Below are 12996 nucleotides of genomic sequence, written 5' to 3' on the forward strand. Positions count from 1 at the left end.
GGTGAAAATCATTTGCCAATAAAAACCACTAGGCAAAATACCATCATCTTGAAAACATGGGCCAAAACCATTAACCCATAAATTTCCCCAATACTATAAACAATATAAAACATATCAAACACCATCTTGTTAGTCCCCCAATTCATGTAGTTAACTAGATCTCATAAGTGGGAACATGCATTTCATTAAAGCATTCATAACTTGCATCAATATTAGAGGCATATATAAGCATATGGATGTTAAGGCCACATCTATAAGTATGAGCACAACAAAGCAATTCATTAAAAAAACATGAATTGAAATTCAAGTGGGGATATTCATCCACTAGACAAAACTACTTTTGCAAAAAAAATTAAATTAAATGCCACACCCATTCAAAATTTTCACTACTATTAGTGTTATAGATCCCTTGGTCACTTCACATCCCTATCTCATTGTATTTCATCTAGCTTTGGCACCAATATTGTAAAGACCCAAGATAAATGGACAATGTTAGAGCTTGGATATCTAAATGTCTAGTATTTTGAGGGTTGAAAGAAGTTCACTCATGATTCTTACTTTAGACAAAATAGGCACAAGATTGTTACAATGAAATGAATAATAAGCATGGATTTTGATCTACTTTGATATTTGAGATAAAAAAAATAAAAATAAAAATAAAATCACGATTGTATCTTATTTGATTATGGCATGATTATAACTTGTATATATGTGTGTGTGGGTAATTTGTAATGTTTTTCTACAAACTCAAATTCAAATTCTGGGAGCACATGATAATATTACCTGTTATAGGTCATTTTGTCGCATTCGCTCAAAAGGCCTGAAAACTAGATCAATCAACATCCTTGAACACTTTTTCATAATCTCTTCGCAAATCCCTAAGCATCATCTCTCCAAAAAGTCTGATTTTCTGGTTCTATCTGCTAAAAAACCATGTTTTTAGCCCCAGTGCACCATGTATGTCTGTCCACTTGCGTTGGGTTCAAGTTGCATAACTGAGTATCTATGCAGGTTGCCCCATTCTGCAAGTGCACTGATTCTAGAATTTCGGGAAAATTAAAAAATATTTTTCAATCGTCTCCTTCCAAAAGCTTCTAAGTTGGTTTTAACCATTTAACATTGATAGAGATCTCAAATTACTATTTGATCCTACTCTAGTGATCTTGTCTCTTATCCCTTGAGCTTATCCTCCCCCATAAGTGGATCTCAAGCCTAGATTGGTAAATCCTAAAGTACCATGTTTTCCTTATAAATTTACTACCTCCCATGGAGTCTGGGTTTGATTTTGGATATTATTAGGTTGGAATTTGGAGATTGCTAGTGCCCTCATGTTGCTTCTTTGAGCTTAAGGAATCATCATCCATTTGCATTAGGGTTGAGTGTGAAGGTTTGCTTTGTGGCAAGGAAGGACAAGTCAATTGGGGAGACATCTACAAAGTCAACTTCTATATATGGTTGTAACTCTCTCCTTTATTTATTAATACAAAAAGCATCATGTTTTCCTATACTTGTGTTATGCTTATGCTCTTGTATTTCAATGCCATGTTGACTCATTGAATAGAGATATTGAATTATGTTATGTGGATATTGTAGTTCCTTTGCTTGTTTTATTCATTGTTACAAGTTCCATTTATAGCACATGGAGCTAGGATTGGAGCTTACAAGCAAAGATAAGAGGATTTACTATGGATTCCAAGTAGGTCTCTTTTCCGTATTCCAATCTCTTTAAGGAAAAAATTAAATCTTTTTTCCCTTTGTTGTTCTAGATGAAACCACTAGATCTAGGAAGTTCTTTTTTGTCCATAGAAGTGATTTTTCATATAACAATACCCACTATTAGACTCAACATATAAAATATTATGTTTAATAATGTGGTATTAATTGTGTGGGGTGTAAGGATTGTTAGGTTAAACTTGGTTATAAATTAATTTTGATATGGCAATTAATGGGTTTACAATTGGCATTTTATGGGCCCAAGATTTTGGTAATCCATGGATTTTCCCATGGTATTTCATGCAATATAGCATATTTAATGGTTTTATGACTCCAATGTATGATGCCTTTTGGATAAGAGTAATAGATATATTACTAATTGGTTTTCTTGATTTAGGTTTCCAAGATAATCATGGAATTTTATTTCTATGTGTTTTATTATTATTTCTCTACCATTTTTTTAATCCTAATTTTTTTCTATAAGAGCATGAGGTTTATTTGGACTCTCTAACAGTGGTCTCATGATGGATTTAAGGTTGAGGTTTTGGATCTATCAATAAGTCTAGGATAGATGGCATGGATGGTTGGATCTTATAGATATGTCAAGTGTGAGGTTGGATTTGTTGTCTAGTTGTAGATCTACTAAGAAGTAAACATTAGCAGGTTCATTGAGGGCCTAGGGCACTCAAAGTGCTAAGGATAAATAACATTGGAGATGTTGGTGCTTGGATTTGTATATGACCAAGGGTTTCTATAAGCTAAGGATAGCATCAAATAAAGTGTGCAAATATAATAACAACAATTACAAAAAGAATAAAGGAAAAAATAATGGAGTTGAATGTAAATGGGCATACAACTATAAGACCTATTAAGCATGTATACCCTAGGTTTTAAGTTTAACCAATAAATTATAGACATACACCTAGGTGATGGAACCATGTATGATAAATAGTGTTTGAGTGGGGTGGGGCATGTTGCCTCAAATTCTAGCAGGTCTTGTACAGGGGAAACCTACAACACAATAATCAACCTAAGGGACAACAATGAGGTGTGGCCCACTATCACTACATCCATTACCCCCTTCTCTTTGTATACTTTCAACACTATGAGGATTCCCTTTAGATAGGTCACCTAAGGATATATAAAATTCAAGGATCAAGGTGAAAAGAGAAATTTATAGAGATAATTCTTCGTAAGGATATGACTCGATAATCTAGGAAAGGTAATTTGCATCCCCTAATAAGGCCAGTGATCTAGGGCTTAATTGATAGCAATCCAAATGGATCAACCTAGGATCAAATGGCTAATAAAAGGTTTACAACAATGATTATCAACAATTAAATGGAATAAAAAACCTTTAATAAACCCCCAATTGAAGCAGGGGGAAACTAGGGTTTCCTAGGGAAAATCCTACCCAGGGAAAGAGAATTCAGCCTTATAATGGATGGATTGGCCACTAAAGGGAGTTTATTTTGAGTTAGTCAAGGCTCCTTACAATTTTGAATCCTTCCACAAGTCCAAATTACCACTCTAGTTCAACTTGTACCCTAACCCTCGCCAGTGACCTTAAGAGGGATGAAAATTTGAAAAGGAGAGCGAAAGTGAGTTTTAGGATTAAATTTGAGTGTGATCACCAAAATGAAAATGATAGTTCCTAATACTTGGGATGATGGAGTCTCTGGGATTGAAAAATTAACTAATTCTTGGTAAGGGGTAAGGAAATTTTGAAGCCCTAACTCAAAACCCTAATTATTACTTTTGTGAGGGATCAAGGTCACTTGGGAGAGCTATTCCAAAGACGCGCCAAGGGGATTTCCATTCACATGTTATATATGAGTAATGCATACAATGCCATTATCTAGATTCTATACGTTGATAACAAAACATTCCATACATTAGACATAAGAATAAATATCTATCAAATACAAGGTTTACTTACAAGATAAAATTCAAGAATAATCCTTTATTGATCCAAAGTAACATCTTTGATGCCAAAGAAATAGCTCCAAATAGCAAAGTACACCACAAAGTCACATCTCCACAAGAATCCAAGGAGACCAAAATATTTAGGAGGTCCGAAATATGTCACAAGTGATTATGAACTAACACAGTGAGCCTCTCCTCTATTTATATGAGGATTAGAACTAATAGTTAGACTAATGAAAGCCCAAACAACAAGTTTGATGCTAAAACATGTTTTGGTTACAAGCCAACCCATTAAAATTATGAAATTTTCCATAATTAGCACACACATGTGAGCTTTAATCTCTATAGGGGCAACACCATGCAATGAAATTTCTCCAAATGAAATTTCCAAGGGTGATGAGGTGCCAAGGATGGTGTAGAAGTAGGTAAAGACCATGATTTGACGGCTAGCCCTTAAATACACCTTCTTTCCTCCTCTGGAGTCCCAAGATCCATCTAGGGTACCATAAAGTGGTCTTCATGGGTCTCCAACTACTAAAAGTGGCCTCCTCTGCTCCAACATTGAAGGATTATCAAGTGCAACAAGCCCTCCCTAGTCTATCATGGTGAGACCATCCTCATCTAGGTTTTGAATCAGTTGGTTTCCCTCATATTATGTCATGGCTAGACTGGGGCATGTTGGGTTTAGTTGTGTCATCCTAAAGAATTATCAAATCTAGTACAAAATCATCCAACATCTTGGGTGTTGGATGTGCTCTAGGACATGTGTCATCCAATGTTTCCGCTAGGAGGCCCAAGAGTCGTAACACTTCACTTTTTTGTGCCAATATACTTCTCTGGAAGGCTTGGGTACCTATGGAGAAGGTGCCCAAGAATTGGGATACTGAACCAACTGACAAGAACAAAATGGATTGAAGTGAAAGCAACCATTCATTAGGGACAAAGATCATTAGTGCATCTAAGTGAACCAAACTTTAATGTTAAGGGAAATTTAGTACTTCAAACAAGGACCCCCTTCCAAAATAAGGACCCTGATCTCGCAATGGTCTTTTATTCCTAGGTAGGGGTGGCTTAAGGTAAACCCTATTAGGTGTTCCCTAAGAGGAAGTAAAATTTACGTAGTCCACCCTTCAATTGATAGGTGTTCATGAATAGTAATGATTGTAGAAATTCCTTGTAGATTCGAACTGGTAATTGTAATTTAGAAAAACAATAGACTTGAATCTACTCTACTAACTGCGGAAATAATTATGGATCGCGAAATCATGATGTTAGGACCCTATAATACTAGTGTATTCCCCCATTATTATTGTAATTGTGGCCCTTATTGTTATTGTTGTGCCCCTATTGTCCCCATATTGTTATTATTGTGGCCCATAGAAGCTCACTATTGTTATTGTTGTGCCCTTACATTATTATTATTATTATGTCGACTTTGATTATATTGTGGCCCCATAGACTCCTATGTATAGAAAAGAGGTTTTTGATTTGTATCATCCAAGAATTGTTCATTTATATAATTGAAAGGAGCTTTCCCCCTCGAAGAGGCTAATTTTGAAGTCGTCGGTCTATCTCTTATTCTATTTTGTGAGCTGGTTGCATAACATTTGGTATCAGAGCTTTGGATTCTAGGGTTTTTCTGCTTCAAACAAGACATCGTGGAATTTTCGCTATAACTTTTTTTCTATGAAGTTTCAGAAGCTAAAATTAAAAGCCATTGGATCCGAAATAGTGGTGAACTTCATGTACGAATTTCAAATTTTTTCTCGCTATATTTTCGGAGATACGATCTAAGGAATTTAGGGTTTTTGCGGGCTCTAGAATTCGATTTCAAACAGGTGACCTTGGGAAAATCATCATAACTTTCATTCTGAGCATCAGATTAAAATTTCATGAAATGTGACAGAAATATGACAGACTGAAGTTTTTTGGGTATCGTTTTTAGGGCAAACGGTCAAAACAATGACATGTGGCAAGTTCTCTATACGAAACCAGTCTATAATCAGGTCATCATGGGAGATTGGGCATAACACTTTCTTGTAGAATCTAATCTTGATTAGACTTGTGGGGTTGGAAAGAGGACTCAGAGGGTTACCATAGGATGCAATTGCAGACCTTGGAGATATGAAATTACAGAGATAAATCAGATTCAATATCCAGCTCCTACAAAGAGAAAAAAAAAAAGATGTGTGGTTTTTTCTAAAATTTGTGTAAGTTTTGTTTGAGAAAGTAGTTTGAAGTGATTCAAAGGGAATTGTGAAGCATAATTATCATTAATTGATAACCTGAAGGAAGAAAATGGAAACACTTAGTAAGCAACCCGAAATATCTAATATGACACATGAAGAAGAGGAAGGAATGCAACATGATATATCAAAATTACGAGACCAAGTACAACAAATTTCACTCTCACAAAAAGTAACTAAAGCTAAGATGGATGGTTTGAAGAGTGGAATGGAATCTAATATCAATGGAATTGAAGCTAAGATCAATGGTTTGAAGAATCACATGGAAGCTAAGATCGATGGTATAGAAGAAAAATTGAAAGGCAACATGGAAGATTTGAAGAAAGACATGGGAGGTTTGACAAAATTTCTACAAGAAAGACTTCCTAATGGTGAAAAGGTAGTAGAGGAATCTCATGATGAGCAAAAAAAAATGTTAATCATGATTTCATATACTTTAACATTGGATTGAAGACCCACCATGTTCCAAAGATTGATATGAGGAAGTTTGATGGAAAGGATCCCGTAACATGGATACTACATATGGAGCAATATTTCAATCTCCATAATGTGAAAAACACATCAAAGGTATGCATTGCAACTTTATATTTGGAACCCAATCAGTTTGTATGGTATCGATGGCTTTTCTCTCATAAAAAATTTCCACTTGGTCAATTTTTACAGAGGAAATGATAGGACATTATGAGGATACAAAGAGCAACACCTTCTTTAGCCAATACATAAATTTAAAACAAAAGGGTTCAATGGTGGAGCACATTGAGGACTTCCAAACATTGATTATAAGGGTAAATGATATTCCAGAGCATGGGATTGATGTGTTCATAGGGACTTTAAAGAATAGCATCCAACATGAGTTTCGCCTTTGGGAACCTGATTCATTGGAGGAGGCATTCAGGTTGGCAAGAAAAATTATGGCAACAAGGAAGCCTACCACTCACAACTATAAAGATGGAAGTGTTGCTTCCCCTAGCCTTCCACAACCTACAAGGTTGACACCACAACAATTGGAATAAAAAAGAGCAAAAGCACTTTGTTATAGTTGTGATAGAAAATACACTAAAGGTCATAAATGTGCTAAGAAGAAAATATTTTACATAGGTTGTGAAGAGGAGGAAGAAAAGGAACAAGAAACATTAAAAGAAGAGGATATACACCAGGAACCAACCCTAGAGAAAGAAGAAATGAATCTGACCATATATTGTAATGCATTGGAAGGAATTACCACTCCTCAAACTCTCAAGATGGAAGGACATATCAAGAAGAAAAAGGTAATAGTGTTGATTGATTCAAGTAGTACCCATAATTTTATTCATTGTAAGATGGGCAAGGAATTGAATTGCTTCCTATATCTAGTACCAGAGTGTCAAGTGATGGTTGCAAATGGAGGAACCATAAATTTCTTTGAAAAGTGCGATAATATCAAGCTATCCATGGGAGAATATGTATTGAATAGTCCAATGCTTTCCATTCCAATGGGTGGCGCTAATGTTGTACTATGAGTCCAATGGCTACAATCTTTGGGTGCGATAGCTTTTAATTTTCAAGAAATTTTCTTGAAATTTTTTTGGGAAGGAAAGGAAGTTGAATTAAGGGATATCACAGGGAAACCAGGAAAGATAATCAACTCTAACGACATGACAAAGCTTCTAAAGAAATAACAATGAAGCGTAATTGCACAATTATGTTCACTAGAGGTACCCACATCGAAATCATTTATTTGTACAGAGCTCCAAAAAGTCTTGGAAAATAATTCCAAGGTTTTTGAGACTCCCAAAGGCCTCCCACCTATTCGTGATCATGATCATGCTATTCATTTGATTCCAAGAAGTGTTCCTCCAAACATCAGTCCTTACAGATATCCCTATGCCCAAAAAAGTGAAATTGAACGTATGGTTGGAGAAATGCTAGAGGCTAGTATAATTCAACCTAGTCAAAGTTCTTTCTTTGCTCCAATAGTATTCGTGCACAAGAAGGATGGATCATGATGCATGTGTCTGGATTATAGGGAGCTCACCAAGCTCACTATTAAAGATAAATTTCCCATTCTTGTCATTGATGAATTATTGGATGAATTACATGGAGAAATTTACTTCACCAAGTTGGATCTTCATTCAAGATATCATCAAATCATAATGAATATTGAAGACATTCCGAAAATATCATTTAGAACTCATGAGGGCCATTATGAATTTTTTGTTCATGCCTTTTGGCCTTACCAATGCACCTTCTACATTTCAAGGTTTGATGAATTCCATTTTCAAACCCTTCCTTAGAAAATTTGTGTTAGTATTTTTTGATGATATACTAATCTACAACAAGTCTTGGAAGGATCATGTTCAACATATTGACAAGGTGCTCAAACTATTGGAGGAGAAACAATTATATGCAAAAACCTCCAAATATTTCTTTGGAGTACAAGAGGTGGGATATCTGGGTCATATTGTATCTCATGAAGGTGTTAAGGTAGACCCTAGCAAAATTAAATCCATTAAGGAATTGAAAATCCACACATCCATAAAGAATTTGCGAGGATTTCTCGGGTTGACAGGGTATTATCACAAGTTTATTAAGAATTATGGGAGAATAACAACACCTCTAACAATATTACTGAAGAAAGATTCATTCTCTTGGAATCCAAAATCAACGAAGGCCTTTGAACATCTTAAAGAGGCAATGTGCCAAGCACTAGTCTTAGCTATGCCAGACTTCACAAAAACCTTTATTGTGGAATGTGATGCCTCAAGAAATGGAATTAGTGTTATTTTAATGCAACTAGGAAGACCCATTTCTTTTGAAAGTCGTCCAATCAAAGAAAAGTATTTACACAAATCTATTTATGAGAAGGAAATGTTGGAAATACTACATGAACTTAAGAAATGACGACCTTACCTAATGGGAAGACACTTCAAGGTAAAAACGGATCATGATAGTCTTAAATACTTTTTGGAACAAAGATTATCTTTAGAAGAGAAGAAAAAATGGGTCACAAAGATGTTGGGTTATGTCTTTGAAATTATCTACAAAAAAGGGAAGCAAAATGTTGTTGCAGATGCACTCTCAAGAAAGGATCAGGATGTGAAAGCATTGTTTTGTGCCATTTCTATCATCCAACTAGATTGGATAAACAGAGCAAGGGATGAATGGAAGAATGACGAAGAAGTGTGGGCACTCATTCCAAAGTTGCAGCGAGATCCCAATACATCTAATGCATTTAGCTAGAAAATTTATTTTTTATGGTACAAAGATCACTTATACCTCTGTAAGAATTCCAAACTCAAACAAAAGATTTATTGCACACCTCTCCCTTGGGAGGGCACTCAGGATTTTTAAAAACTTACCATAGGGTTAAGAAGGAATTTTTTTGGGATGGCCTTAAATCTGATGATCAAAAGTTTGTGGCGGAATGTATGGTTTGCCAACAAAATAAAGTTGAGACAATTAATACCTCGAGTCTGTTACGACCTTTATCCATTCCAAGTCAACGTTGAGAGGAGGTTTTAATGGATTTTATCACAGGTTTACCCGAGTCCGAAGGAAAGAGTGTCATCATGGTGGTAGTTGGTAGACTTACCAAGTATGCATGCTTTTGTGCATTATCTCATCCATTTAAAGCCATTATAATTGCTATTGCATTTATGGAAACAATTCAAAAGCTGCATGGAAACTTAAAGATTATTGTAAGCGACAGAGATCCAATTTTCACTGGAAATTTTTGGATGGAATTATTTTCTTGTCTAGGTACTCAATTAGGCTATTAGCTCATAGCTCATCTTATCATCCTAAATCTGATGGGCAAACTGAGATAATGAACAAATGTTTGGAAGGATATCTTCGCTGCTTTGTATATGATAAACAAACACAATGGTTCAAGTGGTTTCCTCTAGCTAAATGGTGGTATAACACTTCCTTCCATACTGCAGCAAAAATGATCCCATTTATGGCACTTTATGGATATCATCCACCGTCCATTGCATCATCTTTAAGAGAAAGTTATAAGGTTCAAGTAGTGGAAAATCACATCAAGCATCAACAACAAGTTCTCCAACTCTTAAAGGATAACCTCACTTTGGTGCATAATAGAATGAAACAACAAGAAGATCAACATCGCAATGAAAGAAGTTTTGATGTAGGTGACTGGGTATTTCTACGACTACAACCATACAAACAAATGACCCTCAAGCAAGCTAAGAAGGATAATAAATTATCACCAATGTATTATGGTTCGTACAAGGTGTTGCAAAAGATTGGTACTATGGCATACAAATTGGAGTTTCCTGCATCTTCTCGAGTACACCCAGTTTTCCATGTTTCATGCTTAAAGAAGGTTATAGGTGACACGCTCCCAATTCAAACAATATTGCCAGAACTTAACAAGGAAGGAAAAATCATATTAGAACCTGAAGCAGTCACAGAAACAAGAACTCGACAGCTACGAACTCTATTAATTTCAAAGTATCTCATCAAGTGGAAGAACTTACCCGATGAAGATTCCATATGGGAGGATGAGAATTTTATAAAGAAGCATCTAGAACTACTCAAGCATTGAGGACAACACTTTTTTGAAGGAGATGGGCATGTTAGGTCCCTATAATACTAGTGTATTCCCCTATTCTTATTGTCATTGTAGCCCCTATTGTTATTGTTCTGCCCTTGTCCTCCCCATATTGTTATTATTGTGCCCCATAGAAGCCCACTATTGTTATTGTTGTGCCCTTACATTATTGTTGTTATGTCGGAGGATTATATTGTGACCCCATAGACTCCTATATATAGAAAGGAAGTTTTGTGATTTGTATCATCCAAGAATTGTTCATTTATGTAATGTAAAGGAGGTTACACCTTCGAACAAAGTAATTTTGAAATCGTTGATCTATCTCATTAGTAAACTAATTAAATACCAATATCATAATTTAATATATATAATCCACTTATTACATTTTAATAATTAACTTATTAAAACATATTTTTTAGATTAATACAACAACCTAATACATATTTTTAAAGCTAATATGAAATAAGAAAACTGTAATAACAAAAACACATAATGGAAAACCATTAAAACAAAATTCACCCTAGACAAATCTCCAACAAACACACAATGGAAACAAAATTAACCTTATTGAAATCTCCAACCAATGTAGATTTTTTTTTGGGTTTTTTCTTGAATTCAAGAAAGGCATATGGTTATTTCTCCCTTACGATCTTTTTGGTGGTTGATTTGCTACGGAACAACAAAATTTAAATAAGGCATTGAATTATTTCCTTTCATTTTAATTAGAATATAATTTATTCTTAATATTTTGAAATCTTTCAATACTTTTAGAAATTTTTAATAAATTTCATAGGCTAATAATTTCACAAAAATGACTCATAACCACTAATATAACTTTCACAAAAATTAACAAAAAATAATCAATAATTATCTTGTGAAAAATATATATTTTTACATATAAATTTTATTGGTCGTAATTTTGTTTAAAATTAATCACTTAACCTATAATATGCATAAATAACTTAAAAACATCATCCTTGAGGTCCAAAACCTTTTAAAATTGCTTTCAAAATTTTTAACCAAAAAAAGTCAATATTAATTTATTAATAAATTTTTCACTTTAGCTATAAAAATATATCGTAATGAATGTCAAATTTTATATTCTCCACAACAAAATATATATTATAATAATTATAAATTAAGTCACTCTGTAGTTTTGCCAACAAAATTGATTAAATTTCAAATTCACCCAATTTTATTGTAGAGTGAATTTATTAAATGAGGTTTACAAATTTCAAGTCGAACATGAACAAACCAAACACAAACACAAGAATTCCTCTAAAATTCCATTGAAATTTGTTTCAAGGAATCACAAGAAATGCAAAAGTCTGTAATAAAAAATAACAAAACAAAAAAATTCTAAATACTAAAACCTATTTGCATTAAAAAAAATATGCCAAAAAATAACAAAACAAAAAATTTCTAAAAGCTAAAACCTATTTGCATTAAAAAAATATTCCAAGTTTCTTGCACTAATAAAATGTAGTATTGAATGTCATACTTGGCAACAAGGGGGAGACCGATAAGGATTAAGTTAGCTTTGGGAGGATATTGGGAGTAATATTTTTCATTTCTATTTGTTTATCTTTATCTTCACCAATTTTGAAATGTTAATTTCTTATTTATACCATACACATTTGAATTGTATAAATTTATATATTTATAAACATTTATAATAGAAGTGTAATATTTCAATAAAATATAAAAGTTAAATATATGAAAGAAACATATGTAAATTAAAAATAAAAAACAAAAAATTAAATATATATATAAAACATTTAAAAAATATTTTAATCTTTAAATTTTATTTTATTTTTATATTTTAATTTGTACCTATACCATACACACTTAATTTAAATCATTTTTTATATTTATAAATAGTTATAGTAGAAGCGTTGTATTTCAATATTAAATATATATAAAAAATACTTATGAATATTAAATAAAATATTTTAAATTTTAAATTTTGTTTATATATAAGCTTAGTGGGTTAGATTGTGTAGTTGAATGAGTTAGTTTGAGTAGATAAGTGTTGTGAATTACAAATAGAAGGTAATGGGGTCATGTTTCAGATATTATTGACTATGTGATATTATTAGGCCTTACTCAATGTCCCCATGGGGCTAGGTTACCAAAGGTGCAAACTTCTCTTTCTCTCTCTCTCTCTCTCTCTCTCTCTCCCTCTCTCTCTCTCTCTCTCTCTATATATATATATAACCAACATTGAATATTTTTTATTTATTAATATTCTTTTTAAACACTACATCTCAACCAAGGATAATTTTAGGGGCGAATGTTCGCCCTTTGGCGAAATTAAGGGGTTTTAAATTTTTAGTGGGCGAATATTTTGTATCATAGTACATTTTTACAAATCACCTCAAATAGCCCACCTTATTTTAAGGGAGAGGGTAAAAAGGTAAATTTAGCCCTTGAAATCAGGACTTACAACCTTCCATTCGCCCATTTTCAAGAATAGGTTTTATTTAAGTGAATCCATTCGCCCATTTTCAACAATAGGTTTTATTTAAGTGAATCCTATGGGCCAAATACCATATTTAT

This window comes from Pinus tabuliformis, chromosome Q, assembly GCF_031772625.1.
Source record: "Pinus tabuliformis cultivar Carrire ecotype Pingquan chromosome Q, CPIR1, whole genome shotgun sequence".
NCBI classification, from domain to species: Eukaryota; Viridiplantae; Streptophyta; class Pinopsida; order Pinales; family Pinaceae; genus Pinus; species Pinus tabuliformis.